This window comes from Opisthocomus hoazin, unplaced genomic scaffold (genome assembly GCF_030867145.1).
Source record: "Opisthocomus hoazin isolate bOpiHoa1 unplaced genomic scaffold, bOpiHoa1.hap1 HAP1_SCAFFOLD_47, whole genome shotgun sequence".
NCBI classification, from domain to species: Eukaryota; Metazoa; Chordata; class Aves; order Opisthocomiformes; family Opisthocomidae; genus Opisthocomus; species Opisthocomus hoazin.
The window spans coordinates 1399147-1424260 of NW_027448851.1; positions in this window are offsets into that span (position 1 = coordinate 1399147).

Sequence of the window (25114 nt, forward strand, 5' to 3'; positions counted from 1 at the left end):
GTGCCTCTGTGCGGGCAGTGCCATGGGCAGATGAGGCTGAGCAACAGCTTTCCAGGCTAGCTCTTTCTGCCTGCGAGCTATCTGCAGACATTCGCATTTTTGGAGCAGGTCTGCCGGAGGCGCCCGGCACGGACCACCTAAGCTACGTTTGAAGTTTCAGGGGGCAAGACAAGCAAGCAGCCCCAGTCTCTGTGCCTCTGTGCGAGCAGTGCCATGGGCAGATGAGGCTGAGCAACAGCTTTCCAGGCTAGCTCTTTCTGCCTGCGAGCTATCTCCAGACGTTCGCATTTTCGGAGCAGGGCTGCCGGAGGCGCCCGGCACGGACCACCTAAGCTACGTTTGAAGTTTCAGGGGGCAAGACAAGCAAGCAGCCCCAGTCTCTGTGCCTCTGTGCGAGCAGTGCCATGGGCAGATGAGGCTGAGCAACAGCTTTCCAGGCTAGCTCTTTCTGCCTGCGAGCTATCTGCAGACGTTCGCATTTTCAGAGTAGGGCTGCCGGAGGCGCCCGACACAGACCACCTAAGCTACGTTTGAAGTTTGAGGGGACAAGACAAGCAAGCAGCCCCAGTCTCTGTGCCTCTGTGCGAGCAGTGCCATGGGCAGATGAGGCTGAGCAACAGCTTACCAGGCTAGCTCTTTCTGCCTGCGAGCTATCTGCAGACGTTCGCATTTTCGGAGCAGGACTGCCAGAAGCGCCCTGCACGGACCACCTAAGCTACGTTTGAAGTTTGAGGGCACAAGACAAGCAAGCAGCCCCAGTCTCTGTGCCTCTGTGCGAGCAGTGCCATGGGCAGATGAGGCTGAGCAACAGCTTTCCAGGCTAGCTCTTTCTGCCTGTGAGCTATCTGCAGACGTTTGCATTTTTGGAGCAGGGCTGCCGGAGGCGCCCGGCACGGACCACCTAAGCTACGTTTGAAGTTTGAGGGGACAAGACAAGCAAGCAGCCCCAGTCTCTGTGCCTCTGTGCGAGCAGTGCCATGGGCAGATGATGCTGAGCAACAGCTTTCCAGGCTAGCTCTTTCTGCCTGCGAGCTATCTGCAGACATTCGCATTTTTGGAGCAGGTCTGCCGGAGGCGCCCGGAACGGACCACCTAAGCTACGTTTGAAGTTTGAGGGGGCAAGACAAGCAAGCAGCCCCAGTCTCTGTGCCTCTGTGCGAGCAGTGCCATGGGCAGATGAGGCTGAGCAACAGCTTTCCAGGCTAGCTATTTCTGCCTGCGAGCTGCCTGCAGATGTTCGCATTTTCAGAGCAGGGCTGCCGGAGGCGCCCGGCACGGACCACCTAAGCTACGTTTGAAGTTTCAGGGGGCAAGACAAGCAAGCAGCCCCAGTCTCTGTGCCTCTGTGCGAGCAGTGCCATGGGCAGATGAGGCTGAGCAACAGCTTTCCAGGCTAGCTCTTTCTGCCTGCGAGCTATCTGCAGACGTTCGCATTTTCAGAGTAGGGCTGCCGGAGGCGCCCTGCACAGACCACCTAAGCTACGTTTTAAGTTTGAGGGGACAAGACAAGCAAGCAGCCCCAGTCTCTGTGCCCCTGTGCAAGCAGTGCCATGGGCAGATGAGGCTGAGCAACAGCTTTCCAGGCTAGCTCTTTCTGCCTGCGAGCTACCTGCAGATGTTCGCATTTTCGGAGCAATGCTGCCGCAAGAATCCGGCACGGACCACCTAAGCTACGTTTGAAGTTTGAGGGGACAAGACAAGCAAGCAGCCCCAGTCTCTGTGCCTCTGTGCAAGCAGTGCCATGGGCAGATGAGGCTGAGCAACAGCTTTCCAGGCTAGCTCTTTCTGCCTGCGAGCTATCTGCAGACGTTTGCATTTTTGGAGCAGGGCTGCCGGAGGCGCCCTGCACAGACCACCTAAGCTACGTTTGAAGTTTGAGGGGACAAGACAAGCAAGCAGCCCCAGTCTCTGTGCCTCTGTGCGAGCAGTGCCATGGGCAGATGAGGCTGAGCAACAGCTTTCCAGGCTAGCTCTTTCTGCCTGCGAGCTATCTGCAGACGTTCGCATTTTCGGAGCAGGGCTGCCGGAGGCGCCCTGCACAGACCACCTAAGCTACGTTTGAAGTTTGAGGGGACAAGACAAGCAAGCAGCCCCAGTCTCTGTGCCTCTGTGCGAGCAGTGCCATGGGCAGATGAGGCTGAGCAACAGCTTTCCAGGCTAGCTCTTTCTGCCTGCGAGCTACCTGCAGATTTTCGCATTTTCGGAGCGATGCTGCCGCAAGAATCCGGCACGGACCACCTAAGCTACGTTTGAAGTTTGAGGGGACAAGACAAGCAAGCAGCCCCAGTCTCTGTGCCTCTGTGCGAGCAGTGCCATGGGCAGATGAGGCTGAGCAACAGCTTTCCAGGCTAGCTCTTTCTGCCTGCGAGCTATCTGCAGACGTTCGCATTTTCGGAGCAGGGCTGACGGAGGCGCCCGGCACGGACCACCTAAGCTACGTTTGAAGTTTCAGGGGGCAAGACAAGCAAGCAGCCCCAGTCTCTGTGCCTCTGTGCGAGCAGTGCCATGGGCAGATGAGGCTGAGCAACAGCTTTCCAGGCTAGCTCTTTCTGCCTGCGAGCTATCTGCAGATGTTCGCATTTTCGGAGCAGGGCTGCTGGAGGCGCCCGGTACAGACCACCTAAGCTACGTTTGAAGTTTGAGGGCACAAGACAAGCAAGCAGCCCCAGTCTCTGTGCCTCTGTGCGAGCAGTGCCATGGGCAGATGAGGCTGAGCAACAGCTTTCCAGGCTAGCTCTTTCTGCCTGCGAGCTATCTGCAGACGTTCGCATTTTCGGAGCAGGGCTGACGGAGGCGCCCGGCACGGACCACCTAAGCTACGTTTGAAGTTTGAGGGGGCAAGACAAGCAAGCAGCCCCAGTCTCTGTGCCTCTGTGCGAGCAGTGCCATGGGCAGATGAGGCTGAGCAACAGCTTTCCAGGCTAGCTCTTTCTGCCTGCGAGCTATCTGCAGACGTTCGCATTTTCGGAGCAGGACTGCCGGAAGCGCCCGGCACGGACCACCTAAGCTACGTTTGAAGTTTGAGGGCACAAGACAAGCAAGCAGCCCCAGTCTCTGTGCCTCTGTGCGAGCAGTGCCATGGGCAGATGAGGCTGAGCAACAGCTTTCCAGGCTAGCTCTTTCTGGCTGCGAGCTACCTGCAGATGTTCGCATTTTCGGAGCAATGCTGCCGCAAGAATCCGGCACGGACCACCTAAGCTACGTTTGAAGTTTCAGGGGACAAGACAAGCAAGCAGCCCCAGTCTCTGTGCCTCTGTGCAAGCAGTGCCATGGGCAGATGAAGCTGAGCAACAGGTTTCCAGGCTAGCTCTTTCTGCCTGCGAGCTATCTGCAGACGTTCGCATTTTCAAAGCAGGGCTGCCGGAGGCGCCCGGCACAGACCACCTAAGCTACGTTTGAAGTTTGAGGGGACAAGACAAGCAAGCAGCCCCAGTCTCTGTGCCTCTGTGCGAGCAGTGCCATGGGCAGATGAGGCTGAGCAACAGCTTTCCAGGCTAGCTCTTTCTGCCTGCGAGCTATCTGCAGACGTTCGCATTTTCGGAGCAGGGCTGACGGAGGCGCCCGGCACGGACCACCTAAGCTACGTTTGAAGTTTGAGGGGACAAGACAAGCAAGCAGCCCCAGTCTCTGTGCCTCTGTGCGAGCAGTGCCATGGGCAGATGAGGCTGAGCAACAGCTTTCCAGGCTAGCTCTTTCTGCCTGCGAGCTATCTGCAGACGTTCGCATTTTCGGAGTAGGGCTGACGGAGGCGCGCAGCACGGACCAACTAAGTATACGTTTGAAGTTTGAGGGGGCAAGACAAGCAAGCAGCCCCAGTCTCTGTGCCTCTGAGCGAGCAGTGCCATGGGCAGATGAGGCTGAGCAACAGCTTTCCAGGCTAGCTCTTTCTGCCTGTGAGCTATCTGCAGACGTTCGCATTTTCGGAGCAGGGCTGCTGGAGGCGCCCGGCACGGACCACCTAAGCTACGTTTGAAGTTTGAGGGGGCAAGACAAGCAAGCAGCCCCAGTCTCTGTGCCTCTGTGCGAGCAGTGCCATGGGCAGATGAGGCTGAGCAACAGCTTTCCTGGCTAGCTCTTTCTGCCTGCGAGCTACCTGCAGATGTTCGCATTTTCGGAGCAATGCTGCCGCAAGAATCCGGCACGGACCACCTAAGCTACGTTTGAAGTTTGAGGGGACAAGACAAGCAAGCAGCCCCAGTCTCTGTGCCTCTGTGCGAGCAGTGCTATGGGCAGATGAAGCTGAGCAACAGCTTTCCAGGCTAGCTCTTACTGCCTGCGAGCTATCTGCAGACGTTCGCATTTTCAAAGCAGGGCTGCCGGAGGCGCCAGGCACGGACCACCTAAGCTACGTTTGAAGTTTGAGGGGGCAAGACAAGCAAGCAGCCCCAGTCTCTGTGCCTCTGTGCGAGCAGTGCCATGGGCAGATGAGGCTGAGCAACAGCCTTCCAGGCTAGCTATTTCTGCCTGCGAGCTATCTGCAGATGTTCGCATTTTCAGAGCAGGGCTGCCGGAGGCGCCCGGCACGGACCACCTAAGCTACGTTTGAAGTTTGAGGGGGCAAGACAAGCAAGCAGCCCCAGTCTCTGTGCCTCTGTGCGAGCAGTGCCATGGGCAGATGAGGCTGAGCAACAGCTTTCCAGGCTAGCTCTTTCTGCCTGCGAGCTATCTGCAGACGTTCGCATTTTCAGAGTAGGGCTGCCGGAGGCGCCTTGCACAGACCACCTAAGCTACGTTTGAAGTTTGAGGGCACAAGACAAGCAAGCAGCCCCAGTCTCTGTGCCTCTGTGCGAGCAGTGCCATGGGCAGATGAGGCTGAGCAACAGCTTTCCAGGCTAGCTCTTTCTGCCTGCGAGCTACCTGCAGATTTTCGCATTTTCGGAGCAATGCTGCCGCAAGAATCCGGCACGGACCACCTAAGCTACGTTTGAAGTTTGAGGGGACAAGACAAGCAAGCAGCCCCAGCCTCTGTGCCTCTGTGCAAGCAGTGCCATGGGCAGATGAAGCTGAGCAACAGCTTTCCAGGCTAGCTCTTTCTGCCTGCGAGCTATCTGCAGACGTTCGCATTTTCAAAGCAGGGCTGCCGGAGGCGCCCGGCACAGACCACCTAATCTACGTTTGAAGTTTGAGGGGACAAGACAAGCAAGCAGCCCCAGTCTCTGTGCCTCTGTGCGAGCAGTGCCATGGGCAGATGAGGCTGAGCAACAGCTTTCCAGGCTAGCTCTTTCTGCCTGCGAGCTATCTGCAGACGTTTGCATTTTTGGAGCAGGGCTGCTGGAGGCGCCCTGCACGGACCACCTAAGCTACGTTTGAAGTTTGAGTGGGCAAGACAAGCAAGCAGCCCCAGTCTCTGTGCCTCTGTGCGAGCAGTGCCATTGGCAGATGAGGCTGAGCAACAGCTTTCCAGGCTAGCTCTTTCTGCCTGCGAGCTATCTGCAGACGTTCGCATTTTCAGAGTAGGGCTGCCGGAGGCGCCCTGCACAGACCACCTAAGCTACGTTTGAAGTTTGAGGGGACAAGACAAGCAAGCAGCCCCAGTCTCTGTGCCTCTGTGCGAGCAGTGCCATGGGCAGATGAGGCTGAGCAACAGCTTTCCAGGCTAGCTCTTTCTGCCTGCGAGCTACCTGCAGATTTTCGCATTTTCGGAGCAATGCTGCCGCAAGAATCCGGCACGGACCACCTAAGCTACGTTTGAAGTTTGAGGGGACAAGACAAGCAAGCAGCCCCAGTCTCTGTGCCTCTGTGCGGGCAGTGCCATGGGCAGATGAGGCTGAGCAACAGCTTTCCAGGCTAGCTCTTTCTGCCTGCGAGCTATCTGCAGACGTTCGCATTTTCGGAGCAGGGCTGCAGGAAGCGCGCGGCACGGACCACCTAAGCTACGTTTGAAGTTTGAGGGGACAAGACAAGCAAGCAGCCCCAGTCTCTGTGCCTCTGTGCGGGCAGTGCCATGGGCAGATGAGGCTGAGCAACAGCTTTCCAGGCTAGCTCTTTCTGCCTGCGAGCTATCTGCAGACGTTCGCATTTTCGGAGCAGGGCTGCCGGAGGCGCCCAGCACGGACCACCTAAGTATACGTTTGAAGTTTGAGGGGGCAAGACAAGCAAGCAGCCCCAGTCTCTGTGCCTCTGAGCGAGCAGTGCCATGGGCAGATGAGGCTGAGCAACAGCTTTCCAGGCTAGCTCTTTCTGCCTGCGAGCTCCCTGCAGACGTTCGCATTTTCGGAGCAGGGCTGCCGGAGGCGCCCGGCACGGACCACCTAAGCTACGTTTGAAGTTTGAGGGGACAAGACAAGCAAGCAGCCCCAGTCTCTGTGCCTCTGTGCGAGCAGTGCCATGGGCAGATGAGGCTGAGCAACAGCTTTCCTGGCTAGCTCTTTCTGCCTGCGAGCTACCTGCAGATGTTCGCATTTTCGGAGCAATCCTGCCGCAAGAATCCGGCACGGACCACCTAAGCTACGTTTGAAGTTTGAGGGGACAAGACAAGCAAGCAGCCCCAGTCTCTGTGCCTCTGTGCAAGCAGTGCCATGGGCAGATGAGGCTGAGCAACAGCTTTCCAGGCTAGCTCTTACTGCCTGCGAGCTATCTGCAGACATTCGCATTTTTGGAGCAGGTCTGCCGGAGGCGCCCGGCACGGACCACCTAAGCTACGTTTGAAGTTTCAGGGGGCAAGACAAGCAAGCAGCCCCAGTCTCTGTGCCTCTGTGCGAGCAGTGCCATGGGCAGATGAGGCTGAGCAACAGCCTTCCAGGCTAGCTATTTCTGCCTGCGAGCTCCCTGCAGACGTTCGCATTTTCGGAGCAGGGCTGCCGGAGGCGCCCGGCACGGACCACCTAAGCTACGTTTGAAGTTTGAGGGGACAAGACAAGCAAGCAGCCCCAGTCTCTGTGCCTCTGTGCGAGCAGTGCCATGGGCAGATGAGGCTGAGCAACAGCTTTCCAGGCTAGCTCTTTCTGCCTGCGAGCTATCTGCAGACGTTCGCATTTTCAGAGTAGGGCTGCCGGAGGCGCCCAGCACAGACCACCTAAGCTACGTTTGAAGTTTGAGGGGACAAGACAAGCAAGCAGCCCCAGTCTCTGTGCCTCTGTGCGAGCAGTGCCATGGGCAGATGAGGCTGAGCAACAGCTTTCCAGGCTAGCTCTTTCTGCCTGCGAGCTACCTGCAGATGTTCGCATTTTCGGAGCAATGCTGCCGCAAGAATCCGGCACGGACCACCTAAGCTACGTTTGAAGTTTGAGGGGACCAGACAAGCAAGCAGCCCCAGTCTCTGTGCCTCTGTGCGAGCAGTGCCATGGGCAGATGAAGCTGAGCAACAGCTTTCCAGGCTAGCTCTTTCTGCCTGCGAGCTATCTGCAGACGTTCGCATTTTCAAAGCAGGGCTGCCGGAGTCGCCCGGCACAGACCACCTAATCTACGTTTGAAGTTTGAGGGGACAAGACAAGCAAGCAGCCCCAGTCTCTGTGCCTCTGTGCGAGCAGTGCCATGGGCAGATGAGGCTGAGCAACAGCTTTCCAGGCTAGCTCTTTCTGCCTGCGAGCTATCTGCAGACGTTTGCATTTTTGGAGCAGGGCTGCTGGAGGCGCCCGGCACGGACCACCTAAGCTACGTTTGAAGTTTGAGGGGGCAAGACAAGCAAGCAGCCCCAGTCTCTGTGCCTCTGTGCGAGCAGTGCCATGGGCAGATGAGGCTGAGCAACAGCTTTCCAGGCTAGCTCTTTCTGCCTGCGAGCTATCTGCAGACGTTCGCATTTTCAGAGTAGGGCTGCAGGAGGCGCCCTGCACAGACCACCTAAGCTACGTTTGAAGTTTGAGGGGACAAGACAAGCAAGCAGCCCGAGTCTCTGTGCATCTGTGCGAGCAGTGCCATGGGCAGATGAGGCTGAGCAACAGCTTTCCAGGCTAGCTCTTTCTGCCTGCGAGCTACCTGCAGATTTTCGCATTTTCGGAGCAATGCTGCCGCAAGAATCCGGCACGGACCACCTAAGCTACATTTGAAGTTTGAGGGGACAACACAAGCAAGCAGCCCCAGTCTCTGTGCCTCTGTGCAAGCAGTGCCATGGGCAGCTGAAGCTGAGCAACAGCTTTCCAGGCTAGCTCTTTCTGCCTGCGAGCTATCTGCAGACGTTCGCATTTTCGGAGCAGGGCTGCCGGAGGCGCCCGGCACGGACCACCTAAGCTACGTTTGAAGTTTGAGGGGACAAGACAAGCAAGCAGCCCCAGTCTCTGTGCCTCTGTGCAAGCAGTGCCATGGGCAGATGAGGCTGAGCAACAGCCTTCCAGGCTAGCTATTTCTGCCTGCGAGCTGCCTGCAGATGTTCGCATTTTCAGAGCAGGGCTGCCGGAGGCGCCCGGCACGGACCACCTAAGCTACGTTTGAAGTTTGAGGGGGCAAGACAAGCAAGCAGCCCCAGTCTCTGTGCCTCTGTGCGAGCAGTGCCATGGGCAGATGAGGCTGAGCAACAGCTTTCCAGGCTAGCTCTTTCTGCCTGCGATCTATCTGCAGACGTTCGCATTTTCAGAGTAGGGCTGCCGGAGGCGCCCTGCACAGACCACCTAAGATACGTTTGAAGTTTGAGGGGACAAGACAAGCAAGCAGCCCCAGTCTCTGTGCCTCTGTGCGAGCAGTGCCATGGGCAGATGAGGCTGAGCAACAGCTTTCCAGGCTAGCTCTTTCTGCCTGCGAGCTACCTGCAGATGTTCGCATTTTCGGAGCAATGCTGCCGCAAGAATCCGGCACGGACCACCTAAGCTACGTTTGAAGTTTGAGGGGACAAGACAAGCAAGCAGCCCCAGTCTCTGTGCCTCTGTGCGAGCAGTGCCATGGGCAGATGAGGCTGAGCAACAGCTTTCCAGGCTAGCTCTTTCTGCCTGCGAGCTATCTGCAGACGTTCGCATTTTCGGAGCAGGACTGCAGGAAGCGCCCGGCACGGACCACCTAAGCTACGTTTGAAGTTTGAGGGGACAAGACAAGCAAGCAGCCCCAGTCTCTGTGCCTCTGTGCGAGCAGTGCCATGGCCAGATGAGGCTGAGCAACAGCTTTCCAGGCTAGCTCTTTCTGCCTGTGAGCTATCTGCAGACGTTTGCATTTTTGGAGCAGGGCTGCCGGAGGCGCCCGGCACGGACCACCTAAGCTACGTTTGAAGTTTGAGGGGACAAGACAAGCAAGCAGCCCCAGTCTCTGTGCCTCTGTGCGGGCAGTGCCATGGGCAGATGAGGCTGAGCAACAGCTTTCCAGGCTAGCTCTTTCTGCCTGCGAGCTATCTGCAGACATTCGCATTTTTGGAGCAGGTCTGCCGGAGGCGCCCGGCACGGACCACCTAAGCTACGTTTGAAGTTTCAGGGGGCAAGACAAGCAAGCAGCCCCAGTCTCTGTGCCTCTGTGCGAGCAGTGCCATGGGCAGATGAGGCTGAGCAACAGCCTTCCAGGCTAGCTATTTCTGCCTGCGAGCTCCCTGCAGACGTTCGCATTTTCGGAGCAGGGCTGCCGGAGGCGCCCGGCACGGACCACCTAAGCTACGTTTGAAGTTTGAGGGGACAAGACAAGCAAGCAGCCCCAGTCTCTGTGCCTCTGTGCGAGCAGTGCCATGGGCAGATGAGGCTGAGCAACAGCTTTCCAGGCTAGCTCTTTCTGCCTGCGAGCTATCTGCAGACGTTCGCATTTTCAGAGTAGGGCTGCCGGAGGCGCCCAGCACAGACCACCTAAGCTACGTTTGAAGTTTGAGGGGACAAGACAAGCAAGCAGCCCCAGTCTCTGTGCCTCTGTGCGAGCAGTGCCATGGGCAGATGAGGCTGAGCAACAGCTTTCCAGGCTAGCTCTTTCTGCCTGCGAGCTACCTGCAGATGTTCGCATTTTCGGAGCAATGCTGCCGCAAGAATCCGGCACGGACCACCTAAGCTACGTTTGAAGTTTGAGGGGACCAGACAAGCAAGCAGCCCCAGTCTCTGTGCCTCTGTGCGAGCAGTGCCATGGGCAGATGAAGCTGAGCAACAGCTTTCCAGGCTAGCTCTTTCTGCCTGCGAGCTATCTGCAGACGTTCGCATTTTCAAAGCAGGGCTGCCGGAGTCGCCCGGCACAGACCACCTAATCTACGTTTGAAGTTTGAGGGGACAAGACAAGCAAGCAGCCCCAGTCTCTGTGCCTCTGTGCGAGCAGTGCCATGGGCAGATGAGGCTGAGCAACAGCTTTCCAGGCTAGCTCTTTCTGCCTGCGAGCTATCTGCAGACGTTTGCATTTTTGGAGCAGGGCTGCTGGAGGCGCCCGGCACGGACCACCTAAGCTACGTTTGAAGTTTGAGGGGGCAAGACAAGCAAGCAGCCCCAGTCTCTGTGCCTCTGTGCGAGCAGTGCCATGGGCAGATGAGGCTGAGCAACAGCTTTCCAGGCTAGCTCTTTCTGCCTGCGATCTATCTGCAGACGTTCGCATTTTCAGAGTAGGGCTGCCGGAGGCGCCCTGCACAGACCACCTAAGCTACGTTTGAAGTTTGAGGGGACAAGACAAGCAAGCAGCCCCAGTCTCTGTGCCTCTGTGCGAGCAGTGCCATGGGCAGATGAGGCTGAGCAACAGCTTTCCAGGCTAGCTCTTTCTGCCTGCGAGCTACCTGCAGATGTTCGCATTTTCGGAGCAATGCTGCCGCAAGAATCCGGCACGGACCACCTAAGCTACGTTTGAAGTTTGAGGGGACAAGACAAGCAAGCAGCCCCAGTCTCTGTGCCTCTGTGCGAGCAGTGCCATGGGCAGATGAGGCTGAGCAACAGCTTTCCAGGCTAGCTCTTTCTGCCTGCGAGCTATCTGCAGACGTTCGCATTTTCGGAGCAGGACTGCAGGAAGCGCCCGGCACGGACCACCTAAGCTACGTTTGAAGTTTGAGGGGACAAGACAAGCAAGCAGCCCCAGTCTCTGTGCCTCTGTGCGAGCAGTGCCATGGCCAGATGAGGCTGAGCAACAGCTTTCCAGGCTAGCTCTTTCTGCCTGTGAGCTATCTGCAGACGTTTGCATTTTTGGAGCAGGGCTGCCGGAGGCGCCCGGCACGGACCACCTAAGCTACGTTTGAAGTTTGAGGGGACAAGACAAGCAAGCAGCCCCAGTCTCTGTGCCTCTGTGCGGGCAGTGCCATGGGCAGATGAGGCTGAGCAACAGCTTTCCAGGCTAGCTCTTTCTGCCTGCGAGCTATCTGCAGACATTCGCATTTTTGGAGCAGGTCTGCCGGAGGCGCCCGGCACGGACCACCTAAGCTACGTTTGAAGTTTCAGGGGGCAAGACAAGCAAGCAGCCCCAGTCTCTGTGCCTCTGTGCGAGCAGTGCCATGGGCAGATGAGGCTGAGCAACAGCCTTCCAGGCTAGCTATTTCTGCCTGCGAGCTCCCTGCAGACGTTCGCATTTTCGGAGCAGGGCTGCCGGAGGCGCCCGGCACGGACCACCTAAGCTACGTTTGAAGTTTGAGGGGACAAGACAAGCAAGCAGCCCCAGTCTCTGTGCCTCTGTGCGAGCAGTGCCATGGGCAGATGAGGCTGAGCAACAGCTTTCCAGGCTAGCTCTTTCTGCCTGCGAGCTATCTGCAGACGTTCGCATTTTCAGAGTAGGGCTGCCGGAGGCGCCCAGCACAGACCACCTAAGCTACGTTTGAAGTTTGAGGGGACAAGACAAGCAAGCAGCCCCAGTCTCTGTGCCTCTGTGCGAGCAGTGCCATGGGCAGATGAGGCTGAGCAACAGCTTTCCAGGCTAGCTCTTTCTGCCTGCGAGCTACCTGCAGATGTTCGCATTTTCGGAGCAATGCTGCCGCAAGAATCCGGCACGGACCACCTAAGCTACGTTTGAAGTTTGAGGGGACCAGACAAGCAAGCAGCCCCAGTCTCTGTGCCTCTGTGCGAGCAGTGCCATGGGCAGATGAAGCTGAGCAACAGCTTTCCAGGCTAGCTCTTTCTGCCTGCGAGCTATCTGCAGACGTTCGCATTTTCAAAGCAGGGCTGCCGGAGTCGCCCGGCACAGACCACCTAATCTACGTTTGAAGTTTGAGGGGACAAGACAAGCAAGCAGCCCCAGTCTCTGTGCCTCTGTGCGAGCAGTGCCATGGGCAGATGAGGCTGAGCAACAGCTTTCCAGGCTAGCTCTTTCTGCCTGCGAGCTATCTGCAGACGTTTGCATTTTTGGAGCAGGGCTGCTGGAGGCGCCCGGCACGGACCACCTAAGCTACGTTTGAAGTTTGAGGGGGCAAGACAAGCAAGCAGCCCCAGTCTCTGTGCCTCTGTGCGAGCAGTGCCATGGGCAGATGAGGCTGAGCAACAGCTTTCCAGGCTAGCTCTTTCTGCCTGCGAGCTATCTGCAGACGTTCGCATTTTCAGAGTAGGGCTGCAGGAGGCGCCCTGCACAGACCACCTAAGCTACGTTTGAAGTTTGAGGGGACAAGACAAGCAAGCAGCCCGAGTCTCTGTGCATCTGTGCGAGCAGTGCCATGGGCAGATGAGGCTGAGCAACAGCTTTCCAGGCTAGCTCTTTCTGCCTGCGAGCTACCTGCAGATTTTCGCATTTTCGGAGCAATGCTGCCGCAAGAATCCGGCACGGACCACCTAAGCTACATTTGAAGTTTGAGGGGACAAGACAAGCAAGCAGCCCCAGTCTCTGTGCCTCTGTGCAAGCAGTGCCATGGGCAGCTGAAGCTGAGCAACAGCTTTCCAGGCTAGCTCTTTCTGCCTGCGAGCTATCTGCAGACGTTCGCATTTTCGGAGCAGGGCTGCCGGAGGCGCCCGGCACGGACCACCTAAGCTACGTTTGAAGTTTGAGGGGACAAGACAAGCAAGCAGCCCCAGTCTCTGTGCCTCTGTGCAAGCAGTGCCATGGGCAGATGAGGCTGAGCAACAGCCTTCCAGGCTAGCTATTTCTGCCTGCGAGCTGCCTGCAGATGTTCGCATTTTCAGAGCAGGGCTGCCGGAGGCGCCCGGCACGGACCACCTAAGCTACGTTTGAAGTTTGAGGGGGCAAGACAAGCAAGCAGCCCCAGTCTCTGTGCCTCTGTGCGAGCAGTGCCATGGGCAGATGAGGCTGAGCAACAGCTTTCCAGGCTAGCTCTTTCTGCCTGCGATCTATCTGCAGACGTTCGCATTTTCAGAGTAGGGCTGCCGGAGGCGCCCTGCACAGACCACCTAAGCTACGTTTGAAGTTTGAGGGGACAAGACAAGCAAGCAGCCCCAGTCTCTGTGCCTCTGTGCGAGCAGTGCCATGGGCAGATGAGGCTGAGCAACAGCTTTCCAGGCTAGCTCTTTCTGCCTGCGAGCTACCTGCAGATGTTCGCATTTTCGGAGCAATGCTGCCGCAAGAATCCGGCACGGACCACCTAAGCTACGTTTGAAGTTTGAGGGGACAAGACAAGCAAGCAGCCCCAGTCTCTGTGCCTCTGTGCGAGCAGTGCCATGGGCAGATGAGGCTGAGCAACAGCTTTCCAGGCTAGCTCTTTCTGCCTGCGAGCTATCTGCAGACGTTCGCATTTTCGGAGCAGGACTGCAGGAAGCGCCCGGCACGGACCACCTAAGCTACGTTTGAAGTTTGAGGGAACAAGACAAGCAAGCAGCCCCAGTCTCTGTGCCTCTGTGCGAGCAGTGCCATGGCCAGATGAGGCTGAGCAACAGCTTTCCAGGCTAGCTCTTTCTGCCTGTGAGCTATCTGCAGACGTTTGCATTTTTGGAGCAGGGCTGCCGGAGGCGCCCGGCACGGACCACCTAAGCTACGTTTGAAGTTTGAGGGGACAAGACAAGCAAGCAGCCCCAGTCTCTGTGCCTCTGTGCGAGCAGTGCCATGGGCAGATGAGGCTGAGCAACAGCTTTCCAGGCTAGCTCTTTCTGCCTGCGAGCTATCTGCAGACATTCGCATTTTTGGAGCAGGTCTGCCGGAGGCGCCCGGCACGGACCACCTAAGCTACGTTTGAAGTTTCAGGGGGCAAGACAAGCAAGCAGCCCCAGTCTCTGTGCCTCTGTGCGAGCAGTGCCATGGGCAGATGAGGCTGAGCAACAGCCTTCTAGGCTAGCTATTTCTGCCTGCGAGCTCCCTGCAGACGTTCGCATTTTCGGAGCAGGGCTGCCGGAGGCGCCCGGCACGGACCACCTAAGCTACGTTTGAAGTTTGAGGGGACAAGACAAGCAAGCAGCCCCAGTCTCTGTGCCTCTGTGCGAGCAGTGCCATGGGCAGATGAGGCTGAGCAACAGCTTTCCAGGCTAGCTCTTTCTGCCTGCGAGCTATCTGCAGACGTTCGCATTTTCAGAGTAGGGCTGCCGGAGGCGCCCTGCACAGACCACCTAAGCTACGTTTGAAATTTGAGGGGACAAGACAAGCAAGCAGCCCCAGTCTCTGTGCCTCTGTGCGAGCAGTGCCATGGGCAGATGAGGCTGAGCAACAGCTTTCCAGGCTAGCTCTTTCTGCCTGCGAGCTACCTGCAGATGTTCGCATTTTCGGAGCAATGCTGCCGCAAGAATCCGGCACGAACCACCTAAGCTACGTTTGAAGTTTGAGGGTACCAGACAAGCAAGCAGCCCCAGTCTCTGTGCCTCTGTGCGAGCAGTGCCATGGGCAGATGAAGCTGAGCAACAGCATTCCAGGCTAGCTCTTTCTGCCTGCGAGCTATCTGCAGACGTTCGCATTTTCAAAGTAGGGCTGCCGGAGTCGCCCGGCACAGACCACCTAATCTACGTTTGAAGTTTGAGGGGACAAGACAAGCAAGCAGCCCCAGTCTCTGTGCCTCTGTGCGAGCAGTGCCATGGGCAGATGAGGCTGAGCAACAGCTTTCCAGGCTAGCTCTTTCTGCCTGCGAGCTATCTGCAGACGTTTGCATTTTTGGAGCAGGGCTGCTGGAGGCGCCCGGCACGGACCACCTAAGCTACGTTTGAAGTTTGAGGGGGCAAGACAAGCAAGCAGCCCCAGTCTCTGTGCCTCTGTGCGAGCAGTGCCATGGGCAGATGAGGCTGAGCAACAGCTTTCCAGGCTAGCTCTTTCTGCCTGCGAGCTATCTGCAGACGTTCGCATTTTCAGAGTAGGGCTGCAGGAGGGCGCCCTGCACAGACCACCTAAGCTACGTTTGAAGTTTGAGGGGACAAGACAAGCAAGCAGCCCGAGTCTCTGTGCCTCTGTGCGAGCAGTGCCATGGGCAGATGAGGCTGAGCAACAGCTTTCCAGGCTAGCTCTTTCTGCCTGCGAGCTACCTGCAGATTTTCGCATTTTCGGAGCAATGCTGCCGCAAGAATCCGGCACGGACCACCTAAGCTACATTTGAAGTTTGAGGGGACAAGACAAGCAAGCAGCCCCAGTCTCTGTGCCTCTGTGCAAGCAGTGCCATGGGCAGCTGAAGCTGAGCAACAGCTTTCCAGGCTAGCTCTTTCTGCCTGCGAGCTATCTGCAGACGTTCGCATTTTCGGAGCAGGGCTGCCGGAGGCGCCCGGCACAGACCACCTAAGCTACGTTTGAAGTTTGAGGGGACAAGACAAGCAAGCAGCCCCAGTCTCTGTGCCTCTGTGCGAGCAGTGCCATGGGCAGATGAGGCTGAGCAACAGCTTTCCTGGCTAGCTCTTTCTGCCTGCGAGCTACCTGCAGATGTTCGCATTTTCGGAGCAATCCTGCCGCAAGAATCCGGCACGGACCACCTAAGCTACGTTTGAAGTTTGAGGGGACAAGACAAGCAAGCAGCCCCAGTCTCTGTGCCTCTGTGCAAGCAGTGCCATGGGCAGATGAGGCTGAGCAACAGCTTTCCAGGCTAGCTCTTACTGCCTGCGAGCTATCTGCAGACGTTCGCATTTTCAAAGCAGGGCTGCCGGAGGCGCCCGGCACGGACCACCTAAACTACGTTTGAAGTTTGAGGGGGCAAGACAAGCAAGCAGCCCCAGTCTCTGTGCCTCTGTGCGAGCAGTGCCATGGGCAGATGAGACTGAGCAACAGCCTTCCAGGCTAGCTATTTCTGCCTGCGAGCTGCCTGCAGATGTTCGCATTTTCAGAGCAGGGCTGCCGGAGGCGCCCGGCACGGACCACCTAAGCTACGTTTGAAGTTTCAGGGGGCAAGACAAGCAAGCAGCCCCAGTCTCTGTGCCTCTGTGCGAGCAGTGCCATGGGCAGATGAGGCTGAGCAACAGCTTTCCAGGCTAGCTCTTTCTGCCTACGATCTATCTGCAGACGTTCGCATTTTCAGAGTAGGGCTGCCGGAGGCGCCCTGCACAGACCACCTAAGATACGTTTGAAGTTTGAGGGGACAAGACAAGCAAGCAGCCCCAGTCTCTGTGCCTCTGTGCGAGCAGTGCCATGGGCAGATGAGGCTGAGCAACAGCTTTCCAGGCTAGCTCTTTCTGCCTGCGAGCTACCTGCAGACGTTCGCATTTTCGGAGCAATGCTGCCGCAAGAATCCGGCACGGACCACCTAAGCTACGTTTGAAGTTTGAGGGGACAAGACAAGCAAGCAGCCCCAGTCTCTGTGCCTCTGTGCGAGCAGTGCCATGGGCAGATGAGGCTGAGCAACAGCTTTCCAGGCTAGCTCTTTCTGCCTGCGAGCTATCTGCAGACGTTCGCATTTTCGGAGCAGGACTGCAGGAAGCGCCCGGCACGGACCACCTAAGCTACGTTTGAAGTTTGAGGGCACAAGACAAGCAAGCAGCCCCAGTCTCTGTGCCTCTGTGCGAGCAGTGCCATGGCCAGATGAGGCTGAGCAACAGCTTTCCAGGCTAGCTCTTTCTGCCTGTGAGCTATCTGCAGACGTTTGCATTTTTGGAGCAGGGCTGCCGGAGGCGCCCGGCACGGACCACCTAAGCTACGTTTGAAGTTTGAGGGGACAAGACAAGCAAGCAGCCCCAGTCTCTGTGCCTCTGTGCGGGCAGTGCCATGGGCAGATGAGGCTGAGCAACAGCTTTCCAGGCTAGCTCTTTCTGCCTGCGAGCTATCTGCAGACATTCGCATTTTTGGAGCAGGGCTGCCGGAGGCGCCCGGCACGGACCACCTAAGCTACGTTTGAAGTTTCAGGGGGCAAGACAAGCAAGCAGCCCCAGTCTCTGTGCCTCTGTGCGAGCAGTGCCATGGGCAGATGAGGCTGAGCAACAGCCTTCCAGGCTAGCTCTTTCTGCCTGCGAGCTCCCTGCAGACGTTCGCATTTTCGGAGCAGGGCTGCCGGAGGCGCCCGGCACGGACCACCTAAGCTACGTTTGAAGTTTGAGGGGACAAGACAAGCAAGCAGCCCCAGTCTCTGTGCCTCTGTGCGAGCAGTGCCATGGGCAGATGAGGCTGAGCAACAGCTTTCCAGGCTAGCTCTTTCTGCCTGCGAGCTATCTGCAGACGTTCGCATTTTCAGAGTAGGGCTGCCGGAGGCGCCCAGCACAGACCACCTAAGCTACGTTTGAAGTTTGAGGGGACAAGACAAGCAAGCAGCCCCAGTCTCTGTGCCTCTGTGCGAGCAGTGCCATGGGCAGATGAGGCTGAGCAACAGCTTTCCAGGCTAGCTCTTTCTGCCTGCGAGCTACCTGCAGATGTTCGCATTTTCGGAGCAATGCTGCCGCAAGAATCCGGCACGGACCACCTAAGCTACGTTTGAAGTTTGAGGGGACCAGACAAGCAAGCAGCCCCAGTCTCTGTGCCTCTGTGCGAGCAGTGCCATGGGCAGATGAAGCTGAGCAACAGCTTTCCAGGCTAGCTCTTTCTGCCTGCGAGCTATCTGCAGACGTTCGCATTTTCAAAGCAGGGCTGCCGGAGTCGCCCGGCACAGACCACCTAATCTACGTTTGAAGTTTGAGGGGACAAGACAAGCAAGCAGCCCCAGTCTCTGTGCCTCTGTGCGAGCAGTGCCATGGGCAGATGAGGCTGAGCAACAGCTTTCCAGGCTAGCTCTTTCTGCCTGCGAGCTATCTGCAGACGTTTGCATTTTTGGAGCAGGGCTGCTGGAGGCGCCCGGCACGGACCACCTAAGCTACGTTTGAAGTTTGAGGGGGCAAGACAAGCAAGCAGCCCCAGTCTCTGTGCCTCTGTGCGAGCAGTGCCATGGGCAGATGAGGCTGAGCAACAGCTTTCCAGGCTAGCTCTTTCTGCCTGCGAGCTATCTGCAGACGTTCGCATTTTCAGAGTAGGGCTGCAGGAGGCGCCCTGCACAGACCACCTAAGCTACGTTTGAAGTTTGAGGGGACAAGACAAGCAAGCAGCCCGAGTCTCTGTGCATCTGTGCGAGCAGTGCCATGGGCAGATGAGGCTGAGCAACAGCTTTCCAGGCTAGCTCTTTCTGCCTGCGAGCTACCTGCAGATTTTCGCATTTTCGGAGCAATGCTGCCGCAAGAATCCGGCACGGACCACCTAAGCTACATTTGAAGTTTGAGGGGACAAGACAAGCAAGGAGCCCCAGTCTCTGTGCCTCTGTGCAAGCAGTGCCATGGGCAGCTGAAGCTGAGCAACAGCTTTCCAGGCTAGCTCTTTCTGCCTGCGAGCTATCTGCAGACGTTCGCATTTTCGGAGCAGGGCTGCCGGAGGCGCCCGGCACAGACCACCTAAGCTACGTTTGAAGTTTGAGGGGACAAGACAAGCAAGCAGCCCCAGTCTCTGTGCCTCTGTGCAAGCAGTGCCATGGGCAGATGAGGCTGAGCAACAGCCTTCCAGGCTAGCTATTTCTGCCTGCGAGCTGCCTGCAGATGTTCGCATTTTCAGAGCAGGGCTGCCGGAGGCGCCCGGCACGGACCACCTAAGCTACGTTTGAAGTTTCAGGGGGCAAGACAAGCAAGCAGCCCCAGTCTCTGTGCCTCTGTGCGAGCAGTGCCATGGGCAGATGAGGCTGAGCAACAGCTTTCCAGGCTAGCTCTTTCTGCCTGCGATCTATCTGCAGACGTTCGCATTTTCAGAGTAGGGCTGCCGGAGGCGCCCTGCACAGACCACCTAAGCTACGTTTGAAGTTTGAGGGGACAAGACAAGCAAGCAGCCCCAGTCTCTGTGCCTCTGTGCGAGCAGTGCCATGGGCAGATGAGGCTGAGCAACAGCTTTCCAGGCTAGCTCTTTCTGCCTGCGAGCTACCTGCAGATGTTCGCATTTTCGGAGCAATGCTGCCGCAAGAATCCGGCACGGACCACCTAAGCTACGTTTGAAGTTTGAGGGGACAAGACAAGCAAGCAGCCCCAGTCTCTGTGCCTCTGTGCGAGCAGTGCCATGGGCAGATGAGGCTGAGCAACAGCTTTCCAGGCTAGCTCTTTCTGCCTGCGAGCTATCTGCAGACGTTCGCATTTTCGGAGCAGGACTGCAGGAAGCGCCCGGCACGGACCACCTAAGCTACGTTTGAAGTTTGAGGGGACAAGACAAGCAAGCAGCCCCAGTCTCTGTGCCTCTGTGCGAGCAGTGCCATGGCCAGATGAGGCTGAGCAACAGCTTTCCAGGCTAGCTCTTTCTGCCTGTGAGCTATCTGCAGACGTTTGCATTTTTGGAGCAGGGCTGCCGGAGGCGCCCGGCACGGACCACCTAAGCTACGTTTGAAGTTTGAGGGGACAAGACAAGCAAGCAGCCCCAGTCTCTGTGCCTCTGTGCGGGCAGTGCCATGGGCAGATGAGGCTGAGCAACAGCTTTCCAGGCTAGCTCTTTCTGCCTGCGAGCTATCTGCAGACATTCGCATTTTTGGAGCAGGTCTGCCGGAGGCGCCTGGCACGGACCACCTAAGCTACGTTTGAAGTTTCAGGGGGCAAGACAAGCAAGCAGCCCCAGTCTCTGTGCCTCTGTGCGAGCAGTGCCATGGGCAGATGAGGCTGAGCAACAGCCTTCCAGGCTAGCTATTTCTGCCTGCGAGCTCCCTGCAGACGTTCGCATTTTCGGAGCAGGGCTGCCGGAGGCGCCCGGCACGGACCACCTAAGCTACGTTTGAAGTTTGAGGGGACAAGACAAGCAAGCAGCCCCAGTCTCTGTGCCTCTGTGCGAGCAGTGCCATGGGCAGATGAGGCTGAGCAACAGCTTTCCAGGCTAGCTCTTTCTGCCTGCGAGCTATCTGCAGACGTTCGCATTTTCAGAGTAGGGCTGCCGGAGGCGCCCAGCACAGACCACCTAAGCTACGTTTGAAATTTGAGGGGACAAGACAAGCAAGCAGCCCCAGTCTCTGTGCCTCTGTGCGAGCAGTGCCATGGGCAGATGAGGCTGAGCAACAGCTTTCCAGGCTAGCTCTTTCTGCCTGCGAGCTACCTGCAGATGTTCGCATTTTCGGAGCAATGCTGCCGCAAGAATCCGGCACGGACCACCTAAGCTACGTTTCAAGTTTGAGGGGACCAGACAAGCAAGCAGCCCCAGTCTCTGTGCCTCTGTGCGAGCAGTGCCATGGGCAGATGAAGCTGAGCAACAGCTTTCCAGGCTAGCTCTTTCTGCCTGCGAGCTATCTGCAGACGTTCGCATTTTCAAAGTAGGGCTGCCGGAGTCGCCCGGCACAGACCACCTAATCTACGTTTGAAGTTTGAGGGGACAAGACAAGCAAGCAGCCCCAGTCTCTGTGCCTCTGTGCGAGCAGTGCCATGGGCAGATGAGGCTGAGCAACAGCTTTCCAGGCTAGCTCTTTCTGCCTGCGAGCTATCTGCAGACGTTCGCATTTTTGGAGCAGGGCTGCCGGAGGCGCCCGGCACGGACCACCTAAGCTACGTTTGAAGTTTGAGGGGACAAGACAAGCAAGCAGCCCCAGTCTCTGTGCCTCTGTGCGGGCAGTGCCATGGGCAGATGAGGCTGAGCAACAGCTTTCCAGGCTAGCTCTTTCTGCCTGCGAGCTATCTGCAGACATTCGCATTTTTGGAGCAGGTCTGCCGGAGGCGCCCGGCACGGACCACCTAAGCTACGTTTGAAGTTTCAGGGGGCAAGACAAGCAAGCAGCCCCAGTCTCTGTGCCTCTGTGCGAGCAGTGCCATGGGCAGATGAGGCTGAGCAACAGCCTTCCAGGCTAGCTATTTCTGCCTGCGAGCTCCCTGCAGACGTTCGCATTTTCGGAGCAGGGCTGCCGGAGGCGCCCGGCACGGACCACCTAAGCTACGTTTGAAGTTTGAGGGGACAAGACAAGCAAGCAGCCCCAGTCTCTGTGCCTCTGTGCGAGCAGTGCCATGGGCAGATGAGGCTGAGCAACAGCTTTCCAGGCTAGCTCTTTCTGCCTGCGAGCTATCTGCAGACGTTCGCATTTTCGGAGCAGGGCTGCCGGAGGCGCCCGGCACGGACCACCTAAGCTACGTTTGAAGTTTGAGGGGGCAAGACAAGCAAGCAGCCCCAGTCTCTGTGCCTCTGTGCGAGCAGTGCCATGGGCAGATGAGGCTGAGCAACAGCTTTCCAGGCTAGCTCTTTCTGCCTGCGGGCTATCTGCAGACGTTCGCATTTTCGGAGCAGGACTGCCGGAAGCGCCCGGCACGGACCACCTAAGATACGTTTGAAGTTTCAGGGGGCAAGACAAGCAAGCAGCCCCAGTCTCTGTGCCTCTGTGCGAGCAGTGCCATGGGCAGATGAGGCTGAGCAACAGCTTTCCAGGCTAGCTCTTTCTGCCTGCGAGCTATCTGCAGACGTTCGCATTTTCGGAGCAGGACTGCCGGAAGCGCCCGGCACGGACCACCTAAGCTACGTAGAAGTTTCAGGGGGCAAGACAAGCAAGCAGCCCCAGTCTCTGTGCCTCTGTGCGAGCAGTGCCATGGGCAGATGAGGCTGAGCAACAGTTTCCCAGGCTAGCTATTTCTGCCTGCGACCTCCCTGCAGACGTTTGCATTTTCGGAGCAGGGCTGCCGGAAGCGCTCGGCACGGACCACCTAAGCTACGTTTGAAGTTTGAGGGGACAAGACAAGCAAGCAGCCCCAGTCTCTGTGCCTCTGTGCGAGCAGTGCCATGGGCAGATGAGGCTGAGCAACAGCTTTCCAGGCTAGCTCTTTCTGCCTGCGAGCTGCCTGCAGATGTTCGCATTTTCGGAGTAGGGCTGCCGGAGGCGCCAAGCACGGGCCACCTAAGCTACGTTTGAAGTTTGAGGGGACAAGACAAGCAAGCAGCCCCAGTCTCTGTGCCTCTGTGCGAGCAGTGCCATGGGCAGACGAGGCTGAGCAACAGCTTTCCAGGCTAGCTCTTTCTGCCTGCGAGCTATCTGCAGACGTTCGCATTTTCGGAGCAGGACTGCCGGAAGCGCCCGGCACGGACCACCTAAGCTACGTTTGAAGTTTGAGGGGACAAGACAAGCAAGCAGCCCCAGTCTCTGTGCCTCTGTGCAGGCAGTGCCATGGGCAGATGAGGCTGAGCAACAGCCTTCCAGGCTAGCTATTTCTGCCTGCGAGCTCCCTGCAGACGTTCGCATTTTCGGAGCCGGACTGCCGGAAGCGCCCGGCACGGACCACCTAAGCTACGTTTGAAGTTTGAGGGGACAAGACAAGCAAGCAGCCCCAGTCTCTGTGCCTCTGTGCGAGCAGTGCCATGGGCAGATGAGGCTGAGCAACAGCTTTCCAGGTTAGCTCTTTCTGCCTGCGAGCTATCTGCAGACGTTCGCATTTTCGGAGTAGGGCTGCCGGAGGCGCCCTGCACAGACCACCTAAGCTACGTTTGAAGTTTGAGGGGACAAGACAAGCAAGCAGCCCCAGTCTCTGTGCCTCTGTGCGAGCAGTGCCATGGGCAGATGAGGCTGAGCAACAGCTTTCCAGGCTAGCTCTTTCTGCCTGCGAGCTATCTGCAGACGTTCGCATTTTTAGAGTAGGGCTGCCGGAGGCGCCCTGCACAGACCACCTAAGATACGTTTGAAGTTTGAGGGGACAAGACAAGCAAGCAGCCCCAGTCTCTGTGCCTCTGTGCGAGCAGTGCCATGGGCAGATGAGGCTGAGCAACAGCTTTCCAGGCTAGCTCTTTCTGCCTGCGAGCTATCTGCAGACGTTTGCATTTTTGGAGCAGGGCTGCCGGAGGCGCCCGGCACGGACCACCTAAGCTACGTTTGAAGTTTGAGGGGACAAGACAAGCAAGCAGCCCCAGTCTCTGTGCCTCTGTGCGAGCAGTGCCATGGGCAGATGATGCTGAGCAACAGCTTTCCAGGCTAGCTCTTTCTGCCTGCGAGCTATCTGCAGACATTTGCATTTTTGGAGCAGGGCTGCTGGAGGCGCCCGGCACGGACCACCTAAGCTACGTTTGAAGTTTGAGGGGGCAAGACAAGCAAGCAGCCCCAGTCTCTGTGCCTCTGTGCGAGCAGTGCCATGGGCAGATGAGGCTGAGCAACAGCTTTCCAGGCTAGCTCTTTCTGCCTGCGAGCTATCTGCAGACGTTCGCATTTTCGGAGCAGGGCTGCCGGAGGCGCCCAGCACGGACCACCTAAGCTACGTTTGAAGTTTGAGGGGGCAAGACAAGCAAGCAGCCCCAGTCTCTGTGCCTCTGTGCGAGCAGTGCCATGGGCAGATGAGGCTGAGCAACAGCTTTCCAGGCTAGCTCTTTCTGCCTGCGAGCTGCCTGCAGATGTTCGCATTTTCGGAGTAGGGCTGCCGGAGGCGCCCAGCACAGACCACCTAAGCTACGTTTGAAGTTTGAGGGGACAAGACAAGCAAGCAGCCCCAGTCTCTGTGCCTCTGTGCGAGCAGTGCCATGGGCAGATGAGGCTGAGCAACAGCTTTCCAGGCTAGCTCTTTCTGCCTGCGAGCTATCTGCAGACGTTCGCATTTTCGGAGCAGGGCTGCCGGAGGCGCCCGGCACGGACCACCTAAGCTACGTTTGAAGTTTGAGGGGGCAAGACAAGCAAGCAGCCCCAGTCTCTGTGCCTCTGTGCGAGCAGTGCCATGGGCAGATGAGGCTGAGCAACAGCTTTCCAGGCTAGCTCTTTCTGCCTGCGAGCTATCTGCAGACGTTCGCATTTTCGGAGCAGGTCTGCCGGAAGCGCCCGGCACGGACCACCTAAGCTACGTTTGAAGTTTGAGGGCACAAGACAAGCAAGCAGCCCCAGTCTCTGTGCCTCTGTGCGAGCAGTGCCATGGCCAGATGAGGCTGAGCAACAGCTTTCCAGGCTAGCTCTTTCTGCCTGTGAGCTATCTGCAGACGTTTGCATTTTTGGAGCAGGGCTGCCGGAGGCGCCCTGCACGGACCACCTAAGCTACGTTTGAAGTTTGAGGGGGCAAGACAAGCAAGCAGCCCCAGTCTCTGTGCCTCTGAGCGAGCAGTGGCATGGGCAGATGAGGCTGAGCAACAGCTTTCCAGGCTAGCTCTTTCTGCCTGCAAGCTATCTGCAGACGTTCGCATTTTCGGAGCAGGGCTGCTGGAGGCGCCCGGCACGGACCACCTAAGCTACGTTTGAAGTTTGAGGGGGCAAGACAAGCAAGCAGCCCCAGTCTCTGTGCCTCTGTGCGAGCAGTGCCATGGGCAGATGAGGCTGAGCAACAGCTTTCCTGGCTAGCTCTTTCTGCCTGCTAGCTACCTGCAGATGTTCGCATTTTGGGAGCAATGCTGCCGCAAGAATCCGGCACGGACCACCTAAGCTACGTTTGAAGTTTGAGGGCACAAGACAAGCAAGCAGCCCCAGTCTCTGTGCCTCTGTGCAAGCAGTGCCATGGGCAGATGAAGCTGAGCAACAGCTTTCCAGGCTAGCTCTTTCTGCCTGCGAGCTATCTGCAGACGTTCGCATTTTCAAAGTAGGGCTGCCGGAGGCGCCCGGCACAGACCACCTAATCTACGTTTGAAGTTTGAGGGGACAAGACAAGCAAGCAGCCCCAGTCTCTGTGCCTCTGTGCGAGCAGTGCCATGGGCAGATGAGGCTGAGCAACAGCCTTCCAGGCTAGCTATTTCTGCCTGCGAGCTCCCTGCAGACGTTCGCATTTTCGGAGCAGGGCTGCCGGAGGCGCCCGGCACGGACCACCTAAGCTACGTTTGAAGTTTGAGGGGACAAGACAAGCAAGCAGCCCCAGTCTCTGTGCCTCTGTGCGAGCAGTGCCATGGGCAGATGAGGCTGAGCAACAGCTTTCCAGGCTAGCTCTTTCTGCCTGCGAGCTATCTGCAGACGTTCGCATTTTCGGAGCAGGGCTGCCGGAGGCGCCCGGCACGGACCACCTAAGCTACGTTTGAAGTTTGAGGGGGCAAGACAAGCAAGCAGCCCCAGTCTCTGTGCCTCTGTGCGAGCAGTGCCATGGGCAGATGAGGCTGAGCAACAGCTTTCCAGGCTAGCTCTTTCTGCCTGCGGGCTATCTGCAGACGT